Consider the following 15,057-nt stretch of genomic DNA (forward strand, 5'->3'; position numbering starts at 1 on the left):
TTAACATCTAAATTCTGCTTTCCTATTTTATTGGGAATGTCCTCATTTCTATCAGTTTTCAAAGTACTGAGTAAAAGATAGATTCTTATTTTAGAGGCCATGATTCAAAGAGAAGTTGTTCTTAAATGTCTTCTTAAAAACCTAAAGCTTTTAATGCTATTTTTTCCTAGCCTATATACTGTATACGCAGTATGAATAAAGTGACTATATTTGAATCCTTTCAGTTTTCACCTCTTTCAGAACTCTTTGCTTTTATATAAAAGGTTTTCCGTGTTCCTCAATTGCTGCAAATACATATATGCACCCAGGGACATAGCTAAAATATCACAAAAGCTTTCTGGTGGGAGCACAAATGAACTCTTTGGCCATCCCTGCTATAATTCTTCTATTAGGTAGGATTGTAAATGCATGTGTTTGAAGGGAATGTGTCTCACAGCGATCATACTGTTCATAAGGAATAATTGTCATGTGCTCACTCCTTCCGGACAAGTTAATAAAAAGTCAACAGAAAGTTACCTACCTTAATTATAGACCAAAGTTTATAGAAGAAACATACTGTGGGCATCTAAGGAAATCAGAATTTAAACATGTGTAATTGATAGAACTTTTTGCACCTATAAACCATTTTTGTAAACTAGCATGCCGTTATAATGACATATAATAGAACAATAGGGAAATCTGTCATAGAATAATGCTGTTAGGTTGCTCAGATTTTTAAGCCTCATACAGTAATGTACACCATCCTGCAAACCAATGCCTTTCTATATAAGCTGAAAGGCACCTAGACTACTTTTTCTAATGAAATGGTTAGTTTATTAGACCTGTTGTGCATAAGTAACTGAATTGTACTGTCGCTTACCATTTCTCCCTTATGCAGACAACAATTGTCCATTTGATTACTGGTTGCTTTGATGTGCAGTGGACACATGTGAGTACTTTGTTAGTACTCTGAAGGACATTGTGATTTGCACTGAGCCTTGAAGCTGGCACTCTATTGGGACACCTGGCTTTCACTGTAAGTTTAGCGCCTATAGAGGGACTTTTTCAAAAACCTGCTGCTTTCTCATTCGGATAGACCACCATCTGTCTGTACATCCCTATGGCCCAGCAATTCCTCTGGACTTCACTACTACTTTGTACTCACAGAGTCTGGGTGAAATGCATATTTGTATTGCACTCCAGGTGAGCATAATATGCTTTGCCTATTTTTCATTATTGGGGTAACACACTAGGCGCCTTCTGTGGTACTTTTTTTTCTCTTTCATTTGTTTGCAAAAGTATGGAAAACAGTAGCAGACAACACTTTTCTTTAGAACAGTATACAGTAAAAATGTACCACAGAGCCATATTAGTGATTAAACAAGTTCATGGGGGGCCTGGATACCTTTCTTGAAAAATTGAATGTACATAGATCATGAGGTTGAAAAAAAAGACCAGAGTCCATCAAGTTCAACCTATATCCCTAATGAGTCCCTACTAAGTTGATCCAGAAGAAGGCAAAAAACCCTCATACTAGAGGTAAAAATTACTTCCCAACTCCAAATATGGCAGTCAGAATAAATCCCTGGATCAACGTTCTGTCCCTATAAATCTAATATACATAACCAGCGATGTTATTACTCTCCAAGAATGCATTATTTATTTATTTTTTACCTACCAGGTTTAACACAGTAGGGTTATAGGTTGAACTAAAGCAAAAAGCTAAGAAGAGAAAATATATGGTCCTTCAACCAATAATATACACGTCTTTGGAGATAATTAGCAAAGTAGTAAATCAACTGGAATCTACCAATGAGGCCACAAATATATGCACACTAGGCTAAAATGTTTACTTTTATTAAAGATTACAATAAAAGAAAGACAATGCCTCACAAAAAAGTGCTCAAAAAGTGTAGAATCATATATAACACTAAATAAAGAACAAAAATCCAGGGGAGGGGTGTAGGATACAGGTGAGTAACCCGACCTGACCAACCCTACCTGGTCTAACCCCTTGCCCTCACTACAATATGTGTGGACAGGGAATAGGGATACAAGCGATATACATAGATAAAGTCACACATACATTGAAAATTAACAGTAGAATGACATAATATGTATATACTCTTACTCCTAATAACATACGTGTTTCACCCTAACATATAGTTTGGGGTTCATCAGTGCTCGGAGGAGCAGTCAACATACCACTACAAATAATAAACAATAAACAAAACACTATATATAGCAATTGTAGTAAAATTAAAAAGTGAGGCACACGTGACACATAAGCGTAATAGCTGCACGATGATGCTGAGTCTAAGATGGATAATACAGATGAAAAATAGATAGGTCCCTCCACACAGGCCACAGTTATAGGCATATGAATACTTGATTTTACTATAAGTAAATGTGGCAATACGTTCCTTGCTCAGAGTAGGTACTGTAAAAAAAAGAAACCTGTCAATGTCCCATAACTAGCATGATGGAAACAGCATGGCTAAAATAAGATCGTAAAAGATGATTGTATACCTTTCCATAAAATTATGTAAACCCAAGGGGGCCAGATGCTGTACTATAGGTACATCAAGTAGGAGGTCACTGCTTACAGGGTCCTAGATTAACGATAGTGCTGGAGCCTAATAAGTGAACAAATGGATAATCCCAGATGAGAATACCATATATACATAATAGTGCCCATTACCATGAAGACAAATGATGAACCAGCCTTACCCTGGTTCAAATAGTCCACTATGACCAGATGGCTAATATGGCACACAGAAACGATACAATATATTAAGCCATAAGCACTGTAGAAACATAAGCATGGATACACGTCACTGTCTAGAGCACCAGATGTAAGTTATATGGGCACTAATATGCCAGTTGGTAAGTCTTACCCCCAAGGAAAATGATGCAACAAATCGGATATAGTCCAGATAGAGGATTAGTGAGTTAGAGACAGGTTCAATTCCAGAGGGCACTAAATATAAAGTATACAAAAAAATGCCATGTAAAAAACTCAATAAGCACCTATTTACAGTGTCCCTAATGAATATATAATACATCGTGCTTACCCCGTTAGGGGATACATGGAGCATCGGGCAACAGATGATAGATAGGGAAATCGATGAAGAAGGTACCTGGTGCCACCTCCCTGATATGGAAGCTCACGAGAGACGATACAATCTAAAAAGTATCAAGGGAGGGGAAGTGATCACTGTATGTACAGACCGTACAGAATATAGAGAAAGCGGAGATCATGTTGCACTTACCCCAATCCCTGGCGTCCCTAGCGTGGACTCAGCGTGCGGTTTATTCATTGAGAGCCGCGGGACCATTTAAATGGCCATGGGACCGGAAATCACAATAGGTGAATCACCGCGCATGTCCAAACTCGTTGGAACACAGTGCGCTTCACACGGAGCATGCGTAATCCAACGGGGACCAAAGCGAGGCTTGGATCTAATGCGTGTCAACCCGCGCATGCGTCGGTGACTGGGCACTGATTAAGCCAGTATACGGAAGGTATTAAAGGCTGAGTATTTGACTCATCGCCATAGAAGGATGTATATACATAGATTCTATATACTAGGACTGGGCCTATGTGGATATACTGATGAATATTTAAATGGTAACATAAGATAAAGTTTAGGCAAACAATTTCAATTTTTAATGACATATAGGTAGCAGGTAAGTATGAACATTAGATCAGATAAAAAAAAATGTGACAATTGAGGCAGGAACATTAGATCAGTATGAAAATTAGATCAGATGAAAAATATCTGACAGTTGAGGCAGGAAATATCCAATGGTTAATCCTCATCAGGACATAAAATCAATGAACTGTATTAAATAAAGGGACAGAAGGACAGTTGTTCGTTGAGACCATGCGGAGTAACGGTATTTAACCGATATATCCAGCGTGTTTCGGCTTGTAGTAGTCTTTTATCAAGGTCACCACCTCTAATGTCGGGTTTGAGAACTTCGATGACCTGAAAGACTATATTGAACGGGGTTTCCGCATGGTGCCGAAGCATTTGGATATAGGTTGAACTAGATGGACTCTTGTCTTTTATAACACATGTAACTACAGTATATATATATATATATATATATATATATATATATAATCTATAGCTTAACTCTGGGGGAGAAAGATAGACAAAAGAGTGGAGTGGAGTCTAAGGCGCTGCTGGTTTTCACCAGAGCCCGCCGCAAGGCGGGTTGGACTTGCTGCAACAGGCGACAACCAGGTCGCTACCCCTGGCTCGACTCGACCACACAGGCGGCTGAGGTGAAGTGTGGTACCAAAGGAATAGGCAAGACGTAGTCGGGCAGGCTAGAGGTCAGGGCAGGCGGCACAGGAGCGTAGTCAGTAGGGTAGCAGAAGGTCAATAGGCTGGCGGCTAGAAACACGGTCAGGTCACTGAATACAGAGGTCTAGGACACGGTAAGGAAATAACTAGAAGTGCTTTCTCTAAGGCGCAGGGCAAACAAGATCCGGCAGGGGTGCTAAGGAGGAGCTAGAACTTATAAAAAAAAAAAAAAGGTGAGGGTGCAAATACTAATTACTGGCACACTGGCCCTTTAAATTTCATAGCTCCGGTGCACATGTTAGAAGGCGTGGGCGAGCGCGCCGGAGCTGAGGAACAGAGGCCGGGGACAGAGGTGAGTGACGGGCTGGGAATCGCATGCGGGCGTGTCCCTCGATACGAATCCCGGCCCCGCCGGGGGCTGGGACACGGGTGGAGGATGCGCTCACGGCCGGAATGTCCAGCCGGAGCGCTGCTTGTGACATTGGGTTCACATATGTCCGGCATCTGGCTTGGATACACTCAGCCTAGATCTCAATGCAACTGATGCCACAACTGATGACAAGTTGTCCTCAGTTGTATGGCATCCGGCGTCCAACCGGCGTTACCCTGTCCTGTGCCCTCCGGAGTGTCCGACCATAGGGCATTAAAAATGATGTGCTGGATGATTGTGAACTGTCCCTTTCAAATGAATGGGATCAGTTCTAGCATCAGTTTCCCTCCCGTGCATGCCGGTGGTAAACTGTGCCAGACACCGCACATATGTGAACCTAGCCTTAGCAATTTATGCTACAGTAGCTTTTCTCTAAAACTGAACCATATAGACTTGTATACTTCTTTGCCACATATGATACACTATATATATATATATATATATATATATATATATATATATATATAAACTATTTCACCGATATTGTTTTACGGTAACCATTTCTTGAAAAAATATCTCAATAAAAGCAAACTGCAGAAATTACATTAGGAAGCATGCAATTCTTCACATCGCTGGGTCCAAAACAAAAACAATTGAATTACATTTTGCATCACATGTGGTCAACTTACTACATGCTTTATTCCTACTTTCTAATATACTGTAAGCACAATATATTCTAGATAGTGGCCTATAAAAGTAATACTGTTCCTATGGAACCATGAAAAGGTTACAGAATTACTAGTCTCAGCACAAACATATGAGCCTAAATATGCTTCTTTAATTTTTGACCTAATGAAGATGAATTAGATCTTTCAGCCTTTGTTGAATGAAAATTGTATTTACAGTGTAAAAACTGATTGAGTTTACGTGGATTTTGCTAATCCAGAACACATGATTAATGCACAAACAGAAAGTGCATATGCTACCTAGTATGTGTAGTATTTGTGTTTTATATATCTGTGAATTTTCTAATTTTATCTCTGTTTACTGAAGTAGAAGATTGAAATCATACAATGCAAATCTAATTGTGAAGAGCATGAGAGGAGGTGTAATGCATAAATACAATGTATCTCATGTACCGATGCCTATATTATTCTCTCACATTTGTTCACTTTTAATTAAATACAGGCATGAGATTATTTACTGTTTTTAGATTGACGTGAAATGTAATTACACCGGCGTGTTATATTACATTCATAATCTGTTTCTTAAACAATATTTTGAGCAGGCATGAAGGTATTAATAGTTAAAAGCAGAGGTAAGCTTTTTTTTATTGAATTTTCTCCTAGATTTCTACTTAGATTCCTGTAGGCGTTTTTTCTCTTCTTTTTTACTTTTTTTTTCTTTTACTTCGCACCTAAAGTTTTTATATAAGACGTTCATAGTCAAAATGCCATACTGATCTATTAGTCAGTTATCAATTATTATTATTGGTTTTTTTTTCTTTCGGGTGAACGATGACCTAAAATAGCAAATTTCTTCTTTTAGAATAGTGGTTTCAAACTGTGGCCCTTCTGATGTTGCAAAACTTCAACTCCCATGCCGTTGGCTGTCCGGGCATGCTGGAGGACCACAGTTTGAGACCACTGTTTTAGAGTTGAGTTATAAGGTATAAGATTGAAAGGATTTTTTTAAGTGATTCTTAAATCCTACATGTATAAACTAGTGTTAAACACGAATATTCGTAATGCAAATTTTTTTCGCGAATATCGGCACTTCGTGATTTCGCGAATATTTAGAATATAGTGCTATATATTCGTAATGATCAATATTCTTTTTTGTTTTTATTCACATGCAAATTTTTCTGCTAATTTATATGTGCATTTTTCATGCAAATTTTCGCATGAAAAAAAAGTAAATGAACATAGTGAATATGAGAATTTCGTGAAAATAGGAGGAATAATCGTCAATATATTTGCAAAACATCGCAAATTCGAATATGGCCCTGCTGCTCATCACTTGTATAAACTCGCCATTCACACCATTTCCCTTAGAGAGGTTGTCTAGGATTAAAAGTGTTATTCTTCACAGACGATTAAAAATTAAGGCTACTATCTTTTAAAACCACAGTCACCCCTTATTAATTTCAATGTAATGTTCAAGTGCAGTACCAGACGCAGCCAATGGATAGATGTAATTCTGCCACTGTAAAGAAAGTGTTTATACTTTGTCCCCGCCATGGACATCATTGTACTTATTGGCATAATGTTGTAAAGAATTGTGCATACGGATAATCATAATAAAATTAAAGGGGTTATCCACCATGAGGTGATTTTAGTACGGATCTGCGAGACAGTAATAGCCATACCAAGGAAGGATCTGCGCTTGTCTTGGGGGCTAAATGGCTATGTTGTGAGATTACCATAATGTTATGGCCCTACACATACAATAGTTCCGTGTTTGTAAATGTGAGGTCACTTTCCTCCCTCCCACATATCAGCCACCCCACCCATTGAAACACAAATGAGTTGCATTCCATTCAAAAGACCAATGTTTTCTAACCAGGCTGCCTACAGATGATGCAAAATGATCTCTCCCACCCAGAGGTCACTCCACCAATTGAAGCAGGACAGGCTCCCTTTGCACACCTGACTAGTGATGTCATGTCTCGAAGGACTGCAACCTGGAAAAATCTAAGACCTGAGTAATTTTTATGTTTTTAAAAATAAATATTGGGGCACAAATCACAGAAAAATTGTGAGACTACCATCACACACAGGTACAGACACTATACAATGAATTACACTATCTTTACAGCCCCTGTTGCATAGTCAAATAAAAAAAATAAAAAAATACTGTAATACCCCTTTAAGAGCAAAGTAGAAACTCATGGTTTGTGTGCTGACTATATTTCTTTTACTGGAACGAAAGTAACTATGTTTTTCCTATCTTGTACAACCTCTTCATTTAACCTCTTCATTTAACAGGGTTTCAATTTTAGTGCACCACTCTCTTTTTATATTACTTAAAGGCACTATCTCAACAACTCATTGCCTAAAGATACCTGCCCACCATTTGGTTCATCAGATTGGGTTTGACACGTGAAGGTCAGTGGCTGTAAAAGTAAGAACACCTGATCACCTAAACGGACATCCACGCCATCAGGCAAAGCGCCATCCCCTAGGATATCTCTGTGGTCACACAGTTAAATCTCTGTGGCATTTTTATGTATTTCACAATTTTTAGATGTCTGCATTGTTGTAGCATATGTTTAATAAAATTTTATTCATCTTAGATACACTTTTTTTTTTGTGTATATTGTCTAATGTATCGGTGAAGTCTTCATGTCTTCGTTTGTTTTTTCATGCCTTTCTTTTTTCTCTTATATTTTTATTTATGAGTATATTCCAATATATGTTACATTAAATTGCCAAATAGATGTTACGTTGAACAGTCAGGAGAGGATAAGTAATGCACCAAATTTGTATACTGATATTTATATGTTCATTTGCTTGATACAGGATAACTTGAACTGGTGTAACACGGGCAATAATGATATTGGAAGTGTAATTATTATTACTTTCATGTGTATTTGTGTGAAAAAGAATGAATAAAAATTGAACACTAAAAAGGCCCTTCAATTATAATTGGGCAAATAACCTTCCTGCATTCTGCATTGTCCAATATGGCATGTAACTACATGGGTGTAAGTGATAATAGGAAGAATTGGGTGAACAGGTCCTCTAAAGGAAATAATTATTAGGCATTTGGAACAAATTAATTGAGAGATGTGAATCTTAAAGCATTTTGACACATAGAGGGAACCCAATGATTAGCATCATCACAGCATTGAGCACAGAAGAGCCCTGATCAATGAGCCATTGCTTATTATACACTGTTTGGAAGATGTAATTTTCAACATGTAATTATATAATACTTCATATAACTTTACATTTATTCCACTAAAATTCTGCTGGCTGAGGCAACTTTGCCAGCAAATCCTCTAATTAAGAATACAGCAATAGTGTAATGTTCAGGGGCAGCAGCAAACATATTATCGACTGCCATTTCTGTGCTGTGAGATACATTACACCAAAATGCAATATAAATGCAAATACTAACACATAGTTACTTTTGACTAATGGGAAGGTACTCATCCAGATGGCATATTAAGATGTAAGACTACAGGGTGATACCTGCAAAGAACACAAACTCTCAAAATAAATTTAACTACGGAGAAGTAATTAACATGAAATGAGACAGTTATGTTCATTTAAGACTGCTGTTCTGTGGAGATGCTTTTGCGCATAACTATGCAACTTTGTATAGAGGAACAGTATATTTTGACAGGGAGAAGTCAAAAACACATACTCGGTAATAAAAGAAAATATGGTGCATGTGCCAAATTTAACCTGCTGGGGACCACGGGCGTATGGATAAGCCCTTGCGTCCTGGTACTTAAGGGCCAAGGGCATACCTGTACGCCCGTGGGAATTTCGATCCCCGCCGCTAGCCGGACGGGGATCGGAACGGGATGCCTGCTGAAATGCCTGGGGGGGGGGGGGTCCTGAGACTCCACCTCCATGTCGGTGATCGCCGCAAGTTCGCAGCTAATTCCGGGCTGATCAGGTCTGAGCAGAGCATGGGAAGATGGCGGCGATGTGCGGGGGCGTTGCGGGGACTGCCGGCGCCGGTTACCTAGGCTCACATGGCGACCAGGGACCGGCTGCTGACTGGAGGCGTAGGCAAGTGGAGGCGACTGCGGTGGTTTCCCGGATACAGCTGTGAAGATCACCGTAAAGTGATCTTCACTGCTGTATCTAGGACTTTCAAAAATACAACTCCCAGCATGCCCAGACAGCCTTTGGCTGTCTGGGCATGCTGGGAGTTGTAGTTTTGCAACATCTGGAGACCACTGTCCTTCAGATTGCAAAACTACAACTTTCAGCATGCCCAGACTGTCCAGGCATGCTGGGAGTTGTAGTAATGTAAGACGTTGCAGAACTACAACTCCCAGCATGTTTTGACAGTCTCAACATGCTGGGAGTTGTAGTTTTGCAACATCTGGAAGGGCACTATTTAGAGACCACTATACAGTGTTGTCCAAACTGTAGCGCTCCAGATGTCAATTCAAAGCATGCCGAGACTGTCCAGGCATGCTGGGAGTTGTAGTTTGGCAACATCTGGCCCTTCAGATGTTACCGAACTACAATTCCCAGCATGCCTGGGCAGTAGTTTTGTAGTTTTACAACAGCTGGAGGCACATGGGTTGGGAGACACTGAGTTAGGAAACAGACAGTGGTGCGGAAACACTGTGGTAGTCTGTTACCTAACACAGTGTTTCCCCATCCCAACCAGTGTGCCTCCAGCTGTTGATTAACTACAACTCCCAGCATGCATGGTCTGTCAGTGCATTCTGGGAGTTGTAGTTTTACCCCACCCCCTCCCCATGTGAATGTACAAACTACATTCACATGGGCGGGGGTTTACAGCAAGTCTCCTGCTTCAAGTTTGAGATGTAGCAAATTTTCCTCTGCAGCAGGAAACTCACTGTAAATCTCCGCCGTGTGAATGTACCCTAAAAACACTACACTACACTACCCCTAAATAAAGAGTGAAACACTACATATACACTACACCCTTACAGTGCCCCCCCCCCCACAATAAAAATAAAAAACGTCTTGTACGTCAGTTTTTCCAAAACGGAGCTTCCAGCTGTTGCAAAATAACAACTCCCAGTATTGCCGGACAGCCATTGACTGTCCAGGCATGTTGGGAGTTTTGCAACAGCTGGAGGCACCCTGTTTGGGGAGAACTGACGTACAGTATTTTTGGTGGAGGAGGGAAGTGTAATGCTTGCATCCGGCTACACCCCTATGAAAATCCCTAATTTAGTCCTCAAATGCGCATGGCACTCTTTCACTTCAGAGCCCTGTCGTATTTCAAGGAAACAGTTTAGGGCCACACATGGGGTATCTCCATACTCAAGAAAAATTGTGCTACAAATTTTGGGGGGCTTTTTCTCCGTTTACCCCTTATGAAAAGGTAAAGTTGGGGTCTACACCAGCATGTTAGTGTAAAAAAAAAAAAAAAAATTTACCCTATCATGCTGGTGTTGCCCCATTCTTTTCATTTTCATAAGGTAAAAGGAAATAAAGACCCCCCAAAATGTGTAACGCAATTTCTCCCAAGTACGGAAATACCCCATATGTGGACGTGAAATGCTCTGCGGGCCCACAACAAGGCTCAGGAGTGAGAGAGCGCCATGTTCATTCAAGGCCTAAACTGGAGAACTGCACAGGGGTGGCTGCTGGCTACAGCGGTTCTGACATAAACACAAAATAAATAAATACCCACATGTGACCCCATTTTGGAAACTACAACCCTTACGGAACGTAACAAGTTGTATAGTGAGCCTTAACACCCCACAGGTGACTGACAGATTTTTGAAACAGTGGTCCATGAAAATGAAGAATGTAATTTTTCATTTGCATAGCTCACTGTTACAAAGATCTGTAAGAGACCAGTGGGGTGTAAATGCTCACTGCTCCCCTTGTTACATTACTTGAGGGGTGTAGTTTCCCAAATAGTTGTCGTGTAGGGTGTTTTTCACTGTTCTGGCACCATAGGGGCTTCCTAAATGTGACATGCCCCCCAAAAACATTTCACCAAAATTTCCTTTCCAAAAGCTCATTGTCGCTCCTTCCTTTTCAGCCCTCTAGTACACCCACAGAACACTTTAAGTTCACATATGAGGTATTTTCTTACTTGAGAGAAATTAGGTTTCAAATTTTGGGGGGACATTTTCACCTATTACCCTTGTGAAAATGAAATATTTGGGGTAACATGAGCATTTTGTTAAAAAAAAAATTTCATTTCCGCGTGTAACTTCAACACAAAGTCTTCAAACACCTGTGGGATGTTAAGGCTCACTGTACCCCTTGTTACGTTCATTGATGGGTGTAGTTTCAGAAATAATATATCATATGGGGTGTTTTTTTCTGTTCTGGCACAAAATGAGCTTCCTAAATGTGACATGCCCCGCAAAAACCATTTCAGAAAAATTTGCTTTCCAAAAGCCCAATGTCGCTCCTTCCCATCTGAGCCCTCTAGTGCACCCACAGAGCACTTTGCATCCACATATGATATATTCCTTACTCGAGAGAAATGCTGTTTTCAAATTTTGGGGGACATTTTCACCTATTACCCTTTGTGAAAATGAAAAATTTGGGTAACATCAGCATTTTAGTGAAAAAAAAAAGGTTTTTCATTTTCACGTCCAACTTTATTGAAAATTTGTCAAACACCTGTGGGGTGTTAAGGCTCACTGTACCACTTGATATGTTTCTTGATGGGTGTAGTTTCCCAAATAGTATACCATGTGGGGTGTTTTTCGCTGTTCTGGCACTATAGGGGCTTCCTAAATGCGACATGCCCCCCTAAAACCATTTCTGCAAAATTTGCTCTCCAAAATCCCATTGTCGCTCCTTCTCTTCTGAGCCCTCTAGTGCACCCACAGAGCACTTTACATCCACATATGAGGTATTTCCTTACTCGAGAGAAATTGTGTTACATATTTTGGACAGGGCTTTTTCTCCTTTTATCTCTTGTAAAAATAAAAAAAATATGGGTTAACAAGAACATGCGAGTGTAAAAAATTAAGATTTAGAATTTCCGCCTCCATTTTGCTACTATTCCTGTGAAACAACTAAAGGGTTAACAAACTTTCAGAATGTCATTTTGAATATGTTGAGGGGTGCAGTTTTCATAATGGGGTCCATTATGGGGTATTTCTAACATAAAGACCCTCAAATTCACTTCAAAACTGAACTGGTCCCTGAAAAATTCAGATTTTGAAAATTACTTGAAAAATTGCTGCTGAGCTTTGAAGCCTCTGATGTCTTCAAAAAGTAAAAACATGTCAACTTTATGATGCAAACATAAAGTAGATATATTGTATATGTGAATCAATATATAATTTATTTGGTATGTCTATGTTCCTTACAAGCAGAGAGCTTCAAAGTTATAAAAATGCTAAATTTTCGAATTTTTCAAAGTCAGAGTAACATGTATGGCTATGGGTAAATGAATGCTACTTGATAATAACTAACATATTGAATAAAAACCCACTACACTAAACCTCCTGAGCGGTAATCCCGAGCGTGACTCAGGGTTAATTTTCCCTGCCAGGATCGGTAACCCCGAGTCACTCTCGGGGTAGAATTGCAGAGTTGCCGGCCGGGCTGCACGATATATCGCAAAAGCAATGCGATATAGCGATGCGGCCCCCGGGAAAACTTGCGATTATCTGCTCTGGTCGGCTCCCGTTGCGGGGGCCGTCCAGAGCAGGTAAACAAAAATACTAAAAGTCAGTGTTTCCCTACCAGGGGGCCTCCAGCTGTTGCAAAACTACAACTCTCAGCATGCCCGAACAGCCAAAGGCTGTCTGGGCATGCTGGGAGTAGTAGTTTCACAACAGCTGGAGGCACCCTGTTAGAAAAACACTGAGCTAAGTGTAAAAGGAAAAAGGAGTAAAATAAAAAAAAACTTTTGCTTACCTTATCCCGGTCCCTGAAGATGGCGTTCCCCTCCGTGCGCTCTGGTCCCTGCTCTCTTCACTATTCATCTTACAGAACCTTTCACTTTTCAGCCAATCACAGGCTGCAGTGGTGTAAAGCCAGTGATTGGCTGAAGGGGAAAGGACTTGTTCTACAGCAAATACACTAGGTTTGAAATCTGCCCGGCAAACCCAGTGTATGCTGCTGTAGGACAAGGGGGTGGGGGGGGGGGGGAGAATGTGACAAAGGGGGGAATGTGACAGAGGGGGGGAATGTGACAGGGGGGGGTGACAGAGGGGGGAATATGACAGGGGGGGAATGTGACAGAGGGGGTGTGTGACAGAGTGGGGAATGTGACAGGGGGGAATGTGACGGGGGGGGGAATGTGACAGAGGGGGGGAGTGTGACAGGGGGCAGGGGAATGTGACATGAAGGGGGGGATGTGACAAGGGGGGGATGTGACAGGGGGAGGGGAATGTAACATGAAGGGGGAGAATGTGACAAGGGGGGAATGTGACAAGGGGGGGATGTGACAGGGGAAGGGGAATGTAACATGAAGGGGGGGAATGTGACAAGGGGGGGAATGTGACAAGGGGGGGAATGTGACAAGGGGGGGAAGAATGTGACAAGGAGGGGGAGAATGTGACAAGGAGGGGGGAGAATGTGACTGGGGGGGATGTGACAAGGGAGAGGGGGAATGTGACAAGGGAGGGGAATGTGACGGGGGAGATGTGAAATGGGCGGGGGGAGATGTGAAATTCAGTGCAAAAAATTGTACCGCTTTTGGTACAAATTTCCAGACAGAATCATACCGCCAGGGAGGTTAAGGATTTTTTTATGCTTTTTAAAATTAATGTCTAAAAATTATCCCTTTTTGGAGTGAGATGCATACCAGTGTTTATGTGCTCACAGAGGTAACAAACGCAATGGCTTTTTCCAAGTTGTGCAAAAGTGATTCCCAGTTTGGAGCGTAACCACAGGTTTGGCATCCTAGAATGTGCACAATAGTAACAAAAAACCCTCAATGCACAGCTTTTTCACAATTAGTGTAAAATTGAAGGAGTACTCCACTGGAAAAAAAAATCATCAACTGGTGCCAGAAAATTAAACAGATTAGTAAATTACTTCTATTTAAAAATCTTAATCCTTCCAGTACTTATCAGCTGCTGTTTGCTCCACAGGAAGTTATTTTCTTTTTTGATTTATTTTCTGTCTGACCACAGAGCTCTCTACTGACTCCTCTGCCCATTTTAGGAACTGTCCAGAGTAGCAGCAAATCCCTATAGCAAACCTACCCTGCTCTGTACAGTTCCTAACATGGACAGAGGTGTCAGCAGAGAGCACTGGGGTCAGATAGAAAGGAAATTCAGAGAGAAATTCCTCTGGAGCATAAGTACTGGAAGGGTTAAGATTTTTAAATAGAAATAATTTACAAATTTCTGGCATCTGCTGCAACAGAACAGATGCAGAACATTATCTGCAAGGCTGTTTACTACAATTATTATATATGTATAATGGTCCCACTCCTGTCTCCTTAGTTTCCCTCACAGAGATCTTTACCTAAACACCTATTTTTCAGTATTGAATCTCTAAGGCTGTGTTCACACAATGGCCTAGATTTATCAATCTGAGATAAAAAGCATCTGATTTGACCATAGCAACCAATCACAGCTCAGTATTAATTTCTCAAATTGCTCTGGCATAATAAAAGCTGAGCTGTGTCTGGTTGCTATGAGCAAATGAGACTAGTTTTTGTCTTGAAGAGAATGATAAATATTGGCCAGTGTAAGTGAAGTGTATTTTAAAGGGGTACTCCGGCCCCAAAACATCTTAT

The sequence above is a fragment of the Hyla sarda genome, chromosome 9, assembly GCF_029499605.1.
Source record: "Hyla sarda isolate aHylSar1 chromosome 9, aHylSar1.hap1, whole genome shotgun sequence".
Taxonomy (NCBI): domain Eukaryota; kingdom Metazoa; phylum Chordata; class Amphibia; order Anura; family Hylidae; genus Hyla; species Hyla sarda.